The sequence below is a fragment of the Camellia sinensis genome, chromosome 7 (genome assembly GCF_055761805.1).
Source record: "Camellia sinensis isolate YWXY chromosome 7, ASM5576180v1, whole genome shotgun sequence".
NCBI lineage: Eukaryota > Viridiplantae > Streptophyta > Magnoliopsida > Ericales > Theaceae > Camellia > Camellia sinensis.
Window position 1 is genome coordinate 91,044,204 of NC_138967.1, and position 11,170 is coordinate 91,055,373.

General features: G+C 33.9%; 1 long non-coding RNA gene across 1 annotated transcript; it reads right to left on the minus strand.

Annotated features, from left to right (window-relative positions):
• Nucleotides 1-332: 332 nt before the first annotated feature.
• LOC145794705 (uncharacterized) lies at nt 333-6,920 on the minus strand. Its single transcript, XR_014334631.1, has 2 exons — nt 6,686-6,920; nt 333-820 (listed from the first exon to the last, which is right to left on the minus strand). It is a non-coding gene; the product is annotated as an uncharacterized LOC145794705 (long non-coding RNA).
• Nucleotides 6,921-11,170: the final 4,250 nt, after the last annotated feature.

Genomic DNA, 11,170 nt, shown 5'->3' on the forward strand with positions numbered 1-11,170 from the left:
TTGTTTTTTTTTTTTTGGCTACTAAATCATTAGTCGCCTAAAGTCTTTTGTTTATGGCTACTACATATTTAGTCTCCAAAAGATTTGTTTCCATTTAATTCTTTTTTTAGCTACTAACTATTTAGTCACTAAAAATATTTATTCCATTTTTGGCTACCAATTGTTTAGTAGCCAAAAACATAATTTTTTGTTTTTTGTTTTTTTAAAAAAAAATTAATTTGTCCACAACCTATATGTATTCCATGCAACTTGTAACATGTATACAAACAAAATAATACATATATATATATTATCACCCATTCCACAATCTACATCTATTTCACTTACAACCATCCAAACAAAATTATAACTTTTAATGTCAACATTGCAAACAAAGTATATTCCAACTTAAAATAATAATTTCATACAAATCTATTTTAACAAATGAGCTACCAGTGACATCCATACACTAGCTATATATAAAATCAAAAGACTTCAAAAATTCACTAGAATAAATCAAAAGGCGTTCTGCATGAAGGGATACACCAAAGGCCTTCTATTGGTGTTGAGTAGAACCCAATAAGACGTAATAGATTCCTGTGAACAGCTACAGTTATCATCTCAACTTCACGTTGGAATGCTGCGTCTCCACCAGAACTCTCATAGTCATTTAATCATTTCACAGCCACTTTAGTATTATTTGAAAGCACTCCTTTATAAACCTTTCCAAAACCCCCCTTTCCAAGGACATTTTTCTTATTAAAGTTGTCTGTAGCTAGCTGTAATTCTCGCGAAGCGAATCTTCTCAATTGGCCAAATGCAATTCTTTTGTCAACTTCACCTGAGCATACAAATAAACAGAATCCATCAATAAATTACCAGAAAACCCAAGTCACAACAAAATCAATACCTCAATTATATATCTACCAAAGATTTAGAATTAATGAGAAAGCTAGAGGTTAATACAAATTGACAAGATAATATATCAAACACTGAAGAACTAACAAAAATATAATGCGCCAAGAAAAGGAAATTATGAACTATAAACTATGCTAATAAAATCTCAAAATTCAACTGATAACATCTCTTTGGCATTGTTTCATTAAATCCAATTTTTATATACTAATAAGTATTTTTTGCTTTTCTCAAAAGAATCCAATCTACTTGTAGATATCAAAGATGCTTCACAAATTGATTAGGGAAAAATATTAGATAAACCTAACAAATAGTTGTCACAAGTCCTTTTCCGACTAAGTTTAAGGCGTATTCGCCTCTAACTCTCAACCTACGAGTCCGAATTATATTCCATCAGTTGTCACAAGTCCTATTTGTCAAGAGGAAGCTGTATGTGAGAGTCGCACGGCGGTTCGAGGGTTGTTTTAAATTTTCGCCCCCGGAACGCCTTTTTTCGACTAAGTTTAAGGCGTTTTCGGCTCAAACTCGAAGCCTACGGGTCCTAATTACATTCCAGCTGTTGTCACAGGTTGTAATTTTCATGGGGAAGCTGTCCGTAAGAGCCACACAGTGGTTCGGGGCCTATTTTGAATTTTCGCCATCGGAACGCTCTTTTCTAACTAAGTTTAAGGCGTATTCAACTCTAACTCTCAACCTACGGGTCCGAATTACATTCTGTTAGTTGTCACAAGTCCTATTTGTTAAAGGGAAGCTGTCCATGAGAGCCACACGGTGGTTCGGGGGCTGTTTTGAATTTTCGCCCCTAGAATGCCCTTTTTCGACTAAGTTTAAGGCGTTTTTGGCTCAAACTCCAAGCCTATGGGTCCTAATTACATTCCAGCTGTTGTCACAGGTTGTAATTTTCAAGGGGAAGCTGTCCGTAAGAGCCACATGGTGATTCGGGGGCTGTTTTGAATTTTCGCCCCTAGAACGCCCTTTTCGGACTAAGTTTAAGGCATATTCGGCTCTAACTCTTAACCTACAAGTCCGAATTACATTCTGTCAGTTGTCACAAGTCCTATTTGTCAAGGGGAAGCTGTCCGTGAGAGCCACATAGTGGTTCAGGGGCTGTTTTGAATTTTCACCCCCGGAACGCCCTTTTTCGACTAAGTTTAAGGCGTATTCGGCTCTAACTCCCAACCTACGGGTCTGAATTACATTCCGTCAGTTGTCACAAGTCCTATTTGTCAAGGGAAAGCTTTTTGTGAGAGCCATATAGTGGTTCAGGGGCTGTTTTGAATTTTTGCCCCCGGAACGCCCTTTTTCAACTAAGTTTTAGGCGTATTGGGCTCTAACTCCCAACCTACGGGTCTGAATTACATTTCATCAGTTGTCACAAGTCCTATTTATCAAGGGGAAGCTGTCCGTGAGAGCCATATGGTGGTTTGGGGGATGTTTTGAATTTTCGCCCCCGGAACGCCCTTTTTCGACTAAGTTTAAGGCGTATTCGGCTCTAACTCCTAACCTACGAGTCCGAATTACATTCCGTCAGTTGTCACAAGTCCTATTTGTCAAGGAAAAGCTGTCCGTGAGAGCCACATGGTGGTTCGTGGGCTGTTTTGAATTTTTTCTCCCGGAACGCCTTTTTTTGACTAAGTTTTGAATTGTTAAGAATGTAATATTAAGTTTGGTTATGGAGGTGATGGACTACGAATCTGGGGCAGCATCACTTAAGTTAATAGTTATTTGCCATCACCAAACCCATAAAGAGCATAAAGAGATAATAAATATTATTAATCATACTTTTTGCATCACACAAACAATTACCACAAAAGCCATTCAAAAGCATTAACCAAAGCATATTACCCATATTTGCCAAATTGCATGTCATGCCTCAAACATAATTATAGGCCACTTTTGCCTAGGGATTGAGTTCTTCTTTAGATGGTTTTGGCAGAGTATCCACAGCAGTAGTACATTTGTAGATATATGAAAATAGATCAAAAGACGTCAGAAAACTTTAAATCAACTGATAAGTAATATATGTGGGCGACAAAGATGCATGCAACTGTGCCAACCTCAACCTTAACAGGCTTCTCATTCTTCTTTTTTAATAGGCTTTTCATCGTCTATTGCAGTCCTTTTCCCAAGTAATGCATATAAGTTTGCATCTATGAGTTACTATTCCAAAAGACAGCAAAGAAGTGTAACTAAAAAGATTATTGAAATACCTCAATAAGCCTCTCATATTATATCATCTGTTAAAACTAAGAAAAGCGTTTCATATCAAATATATGTACTACCATGCATAAATGAAATAGCTCAATAAGCCTCTCTTAGCTTCTCATACTGTTTTTGATATCCTTCCTCCTGTTTAATGAAAGCAACCATAAGTTGAAGAGGTGGTAGCCGAATTGATTATAGGTTCTATTTGCTAAGTTTCTGACTGCAGCTTCCTTGCAGAGTTGTAGAAAAGGATAAGGTATATTGAGCCAAAAAGTAATCTTATGCATACTACAAATGTATGAGAGAGTTTAAGTGTGTGGTAGTGTATTTTTTAAACCCTAGTTTATTTTCTTTCCCGACTAACTTTTTTAGTCGCCAATAATAAATAAAGGAATTAATTTTCCCTCCAAAATCTGAAGTCCAATTGTTAAAATTTTTAATTATAATTGCTGACTAAAATTTAGTCGCTAAAAGTAAATTAATACCGACTAAATTATTTTTAGTAGCTAAAGATTGTATATTTAGGGACCAAATTTTTTTTAGTCACCTATTGGATAACTTTTTAGCTACTAATTGTATTTTAGTCACCTATTGGGCTATTTTTAGTGACTAACTGTTTTTTAGTCACTGATTGGGTCATTTTTTAGCTACTAATGGTGTTTTTAGTCGCCAATAAGTAATATACGGCTACTAAAAAATTTTAGTAGCTAAAATATGCAACATTGCCAACCAATTCAAATTTTAGTCACCAAAGGGCTGAGTTTTGGCAACTAAATTAATTTTAGTCGCCAAATTTGGTCGCCAAAAGTGTAATTTCTTGTAGTGTATACATATGCTTGCCATAAGTTCTTTTGGCCACTGTTTGTTCGTATGACATATATTTCATGCAAGAATAGGTTCTAGTGTCTTAGAAGATGTCTGTGTAGTTATGGTAAGCGGATTTTGGGTAGGCAGGTACACCGGTACTAGGGAAGGAGAGTTTATAAAGGTTGGTTGCCCGCAATTAGGGGTTTTACATAATTAGGAGTCTTCAAATTACATCATGTACCTCTTGTCGCTCGAATAGCATTCCCTATCCCTTTCGCCTATGAAGCACATATATTTTTAAAAGAGTGTTCTATCCGTTTCGTACCCATATTAGATACTGATATTTTTTGAATATTTGCAGATATGTATTTGAATTTCCTAAATGTATTCGATACTTGATGTCAAATTTTGAGAAGCTTCGAATATCGTTTAGACACTCTAGGTCACGTATCCAAACTATTATGAAATTAAAATTTTAATAATTTTTGTATATTATTAAAGTATAATTGTTAGAATAATTTCAAGAGTAACTTTTCAATATTTTCTTAAATCTAGTTTTCTTTCTCTCTCCGGTGAGCTTCGCCGGCAGTGATGAATGACAATGAGGGCTTGTCGTTGGTTGGGTACACCAAACTTATGACTATTGGTGGTGGGGGTTTTGGAGTGAGAGCTAGAGAGAGAGAGAGAAAATAGGTCTAAATATTAAGGGAAAAAATGTCTAAAATTTAAAAACTAGGGACTTTAACTAGAAACTAATTTTTTTATGGATTTAAACTCTTACAAAAATATTTAAAAGGGTGTATTGCTAATTTTCCTATAAGCATTGTCATTTACTATATCTTATGTAAATTGAATAAAAATCTTAATGATTAATATTTAAAATTAGCGCTATCTATATAATATAACACTATATAAAATTTTCTTTAATAATGGCCCTTTCAAAGAATATTTAAATAGAAAATTAACTCTATATATAATCTATACCATTTAAAATAATTGATATGACTTCATGCTCAAAAATTCTAATTTAATTTTGTTACACATGTCAAATTATTAGTAAATTTAAGCGGTATTTACATAGACACTCCTTAAACTATTGTCAAGTATCATTTTGACCCCATAAACTAAAAAAAGAAATGTACAAATTGACCCCTAAAACTATTATCAAGTATCATTTTGACCCTCTAAACTATCAAAATATATCATTTTAACTATTAAATCATATAATTCTACCATTCAACTATCAAAATGTCATACATCCCTTAATGCCGCTAACGAAAACGGTGAAATGACCAAATTGTCTTATCTTTTCAATATTTTCACACTCTCTCTTACTTTGAAGTCTATTAAAAATCATTACAAATTAATATATATATATATAAGGATTTTTTCATTTTTTTTTTTAAATGGAGTGAGGGGTGGGGCGATAAAAAAATATAAAATGATTTTTTCACGAATTTTTTTGAAATGAAAAGGAGAGGTAAGGTGGTAGGATTAGGGTTTTCAATGGATTTATAAAAAATAAAAAATAAATAAAAAAAATTGTAATGGTTTTTGATAGATTGCAAAAAGAAAACAAGTGCCTGAGATATTACAAAGAGAGAGAATTTGGTTAGATCACTCTTTCCATTAATATCAAGGAGTGTGGCATTTTGATAGTTAAAAGGTCAAATTGTATGTTTTTATAGTTTAGGAGGTTTTCATGTAATTAACTCATTGCTAAATAGTACATTGGCTATAAAATAACCAAAATATTGGCACGTATCTTTCAATCTCCCGATTTACTCACGACTAAAGGATGGAGGGGGGCGTATGTGATACATTTTGATAGTGTCGATTTGTATGTTTTTTAGTTTAAGGACCTAAAATGATATTTGACAATAGTTTAGGGGTCAGTTTGTTCGTTTTTTTAATATAAGGGTCAAAGTGATACCTAACAATAGTTTAGGAGGTGTTTGTGTAAATACTCTTTAACTTGACTAAATGTCTTATTTCTGAAAAATTCAAAGTCTTATATCTAACTTAACATATTTTTTGTTGTAAATATTTGATACATTTTTGTATTGTTTAACATTTAGTTAGGAAAATTTTAATTTTATATTTTACATATATGACTTTCTAATAGCAAAAATTTTACTTAGATATTAAAGTTTTCAAGACAAATTACTTTTAAATCTCAAAAGTTTAATTGTTTAAAAATTACAATGATAATTGCACTCTTTTTTAATAATTTAAAAGACGAGAAGTAGAGCATAAATATTCAGTATGTTTGGTTTGAGTTTTCTGGATTAAGTTTTTTGAAAACTGACTTTTTTGGTTTTCGTGTTTTTTTGTTTTTAGTGAATATTTTTAAAATTTTAAACATTTTTTTTTACTTTTTTAGATGCACCTTACTTAGATGTATCTAAAAAGTAAAAAAATTGTGAAAAAATATTTTAAAAAATTAATAAATACATAAAAATACAAAAAATGTACTAAATTCTTGTTTTTTTTTTTTTTTGTATTTTTGGTATTTAGTGAATTTTTAAAAGATTTTTTTTACAATTTTTTTTTACTTTTTAGGTGTATTTATGTTAGGTGTGTTTAAAAAGTAAAAAAATTGCTTAAAATATTAAAAAAATTCAGTAAAAACAAAAAAAACACAAAAAATAAAAAAGTAGAATTTTCTGAAAAGTGTTTTTTGAAAAATGGAAACAAGCAAGGTTATTTAAAAAAATTCTAATGTCGACCCTCCGTTTTTAGCCCTAGCTAAGATCATTCTCTACAGAAAATCACCCACCAAGCCGGCACCGCAATCTCTGGACTGATGAAAGCAGAGGATAGATAGGGTTTCCGAGAATGCGTAGGTAGGCGGTGAGAAATTTTGAGGAGGATCAGATCAGGATGGCGACGAAGAAGGACTTGTATATGTATGTGCAGTCGCCTGAAGTACTATGCCGTCTCAATGTTACCAAGTTATGCAAAGGTGGCGCCGATCTTGAACTTGTGTGCGATTTTCGCAATTGCACCAGCACCAGTGGTGGATCCTCGATGGGAATGGGATGTATGGTTATGGATTCCAAATTGTATATGGTTGGGAGTACGAATGTTGTAATTGATGAAAATGATGGTTCTTGCAAAAAGAATTTCTATTTAGATGCTTTTTGCCTTTGATCCCACCACTCATCCAATCAGATTGTCAGGTTACAAACCCAGACCTATCATGGTCACACTTGAGGGAACAATTTATCTTCTTTCCAGACATTCATACTACTCATACCTATTTGAACTTGATCTTCCATTTTGAGGTTTTTGATTCCAATCCCGTTGACGGAGGAGATAGAAAGTGGGAAATCATCCCCAACCCTCTCAGCTTCAGTAAATCTGGTGGTGATACTATCCTCGACTATTTTGCTTGGGGACACAGGCTCAGAATTTATACCCAGGCTGGTTTCTGCATGTTTCACGCTAGTAAAAATAAATGGGAGGATGGGACGGAGTTTTCAAGCCAGTTTTGTGTGCTGGATGATCTTAGTTTTATGCCTCGTCCCTCCGGTGCTAGAGCTAAATTTGAGGGCTTTTGCATTGCCATGTTAGAAAATGGGGATCAGCACATTGCTTATGATTTTGAGGACGCCAATGGTTTCATCAAGTCTCATTGGGTACTAAGTGAGCTTTCTATTATGTTCAATCCTCGGCTCAAGTTTTACGTGTGCTTTGCCACCCATCTCGGTGATGGCCGTATGTGTTTCCTGTATGGCGGCGAGGAGGAGAAGCTCTTCCCAGGTGGCAGGTTTATTATTTGTGTAGCGGTCTTTCGGGTTTCAAAACCGTTGGTGTTGGTGGCAAGCCGTTCCTCTCCATACAAATTAAGCATCTGTGTTTGTGTTGTTCTTGTTCTTAGTGTTTTCGCCCCCCTTTTCAAGGATAGATATGATATATTTCATGCAAGAATAGGCTCTAGTGTCTTAGAAGATGTCTGTGTGGTTGTGGTGAGGGGATTTTGGTTACGCAGGTACACCGGTACTAGGGAAAGAGAGTTTATAGAGGTTGGTTGCCCGCAATTAGGGGTTTCACATAATTGGGAGTCTTCAAATTACATCATGTGCCTCTTGTTGCTCGAATAGAATTCTCCATCTTCTTAGGAGGAAGAAAGGATATTTACTCGGATATGATATGACAGTTGAAGGTGATTATTTCTCAAATTAGGACTAGGATGGGGAGTTCCAGGGTTGTATTACTAAGGCACTTGGATAATGGTTGTGGCCCTCCGCCTATGAAGCATGTATATTTCTAAAAGGAGTCCTATTTGTATGGTACCCATATCGAATACTGATACTTTTTGGATATTCGCGGATACATATTTGAAGCTTCTTTAATGTATTCGATACTTGATGTTAAATTTTGAGAAGCTTCGGATACCATTCAGACACTCTAGGTCATGTATCCAAACTATTATGAAATTGAAATTTTAATAATTTTTGCATGTTATTAGACTATAATTGTTAGAATAATTTCAATAATAATTTTCAATATTTTCTTATTTCTTACTGAAGAAGAAAAAAGTAAAATTAAAGTTGTATAAATATACAAAGTAAATCCTTCACTTCAATTAACAAATACCGTGCATTTTAATCATTCAATCATACAATGTCTTGACTAAGTCAATAAATTATGAAAAACTATCAAACCCCTAAATCGTATGCTCTAAATATAACTAATATGACTCATGGTAGTGAAATTAGAAATTCCTTTCTAAATATCACAATGCCCTGGCCAAGGTCTTCCTTGAGTAATATCCTAGAATGTCACATGGGACATGCTCTCTCTTTACTTAAGAGTGATAGATCTCTTATTGAACATTCACATGCTTCCATGCATATCTCACTAAGCACGATCAATACATTTTCATATTTTATAATTAGAATACAAACATATTGTACGATTAAAGCTTAATAAGACATATATAAGACACCTATGATGGTCTCAAGTTTTAGAATTACATGCACCATTGTAAGTAATGAGCATTTGTTTTGGTAGGTAGTTAAAACTCCATATAGATATTCATCAGTCGTCACATTAAGTGAATTTGTTCTCTAACAAGCACTCATATCATATGTTTGCATTACATCACATATCTGCCTTATTTTCCACACCAGTGACTTGAGACTAGCTACTCTTCCAATTGTGCTAGCGTAACACATGCTAGTCTTATCGAGTTTCTAACGCCCAATTAATAATCGTATGACTAGGAACATTTAAGAATAAAGCATTGAGAAGTAAAGTATTATATTCTAAATCTTAAGAACACGTCTTCTCAATTTTAATTCTATGGGCTTATCATGTATAAACAATAACAAACAAAGTAAATATGACAATAAAACTTGCCTTTTATTATTAATTAAATGATAAGATTGTTTTATAAAATTGTATCATCCACATCTTATGGATTGGTTTTTAGGGAACAGCACTAATGCTAGGTTTGGTGGGGCATCAGTGTTTGTGGCCAAAAACAATGACCAGTTGGTGAAATCAGAAAAATAAAAGAAGGAGTGGGTGGGGCACACTGGTTGAATTGGAGTTGAGTTAGAGTATTTGAGGTTAATCAATCTCGTGAGAGGCTCATATGACTCTAATCCATTAGTAAATTAGATGGAACTAGATGGAATGTGCATTGAACCAAATTAAAGAGTTTGAGAGCTTAATTAAGACAATTGGTAGTTAGGGGCTTAGTTGACACAATGGGTATAGATGAGAGTGAGGTGCCATTTTGGTAATCTACACTCTAATGTCAAATGTTTAAAATAAAAAAGAATTGAACACTACTCACATCTGGAGTAAAAAGGCCACATGGCTTCTATAAGGGTGTGCACGGATGTCGAAGTGAGGTGTGTGTGTGGCGTAACATATAAAGGAGGATCTGATGTCATGTTTGAGCAGAATATTTGAATTGCACACATAGATGCTCTGAATTAATTTCTTTGAGCAGAATATGTGAATTGTTGTTAAATTATTTTCTATTGAATTATAAGTTATTCTTTGAAATTCAAATGGAATTTTGTTGAGCAATCAAAGTATGAGAAACATGTGTTTTGTGGGTTATTAATGGGTTGATAGCCACTCAAAAAAAAGAATGGCTTAATAGTCAGAAGTCCATACACACATCTAAAAGGCCTCCTTTGGTGGTGAGGTGTCAGCTCATATCATGATTTTTCAGAGCATATGAAGAGAACAAAGAAGAGTGAAGCAGGTCATGGATTCTATGTCACTTTTCTGAAGTTATCGTTGATTATTCTATTTTAGCTATCAATTTCACCTATGAGCTTCCCATTTTCTCTCATTGTCTCTGTTGCAAGTAAGTGGCACTTGCTGGTGAGGGAGAATCTAGACAATTGAAGAAAGTAAAGTTGGAGAGATGAACAGTACAATCAATTTGTCTAGCCATTAAAGATTTGCACCAGTGAGGCAAGCTGATATGAGTTTGGTCGAGATTAATGTTGAAACAAGATAGTAGGAAAGGATTTGATCCTGTGGTTTCGAGAACATATGACCCTTGATAACCCTTGATATTGCACAATCATAGAACAAGTTTTAATTGCTAAGAGTATTATTGCAATGTGTCAAGAGGGAGAGGGTTTCTCCATTGGGAATATTATTGCTAAGAACTAGGCATTATTAGGGTAATGGTTATGGAGATTTTTTTATTAAATGAGATACTTCATGGCATTCTGTGATTAATAGTAAGGCCCAATTTGGTAAGTCCTAAATAAGCTCGCTTTTTCTAAAAAAACCAAAAAGTCAAAAAAAAAAAAAAATCAAAAACACCCCTAAAATGAGTTTGGCATCCTCTAAAAAAGCAACCACCAAAATTACTTTTTACTCGACCAAAAATTTTTTATGTGACATTACTTTCTTTCTATTACATCAAGGGTAAAATAGTCTTTTGCTCCACCAAAAAGTTTTGATGTGACATTTGATTCCACTTTTTCAAATACCAAAAAAATTCGTTATTTTAGCCACAACCAAACACTTTTTAAAAAAGCAACTAAAAATACAAAAAGTAGCGTTTTTAGGAGTTCCCAAACACCCACCAAGTATGGGATCCAACACAATGGTTGGGATTCTCATGTGGTTTTTAGGGGCAACTCTAGATCTCGATGGAAATGCATTGTGCATTTATAAGGGATTTGATATTTTTAAAATTTCATTCCTCTCATGGTAGGGAATCGAAAGAATCTCTCTTTGAGAGAATGTTTAGATTGTGGAGGACTCCTTTGATCATTTG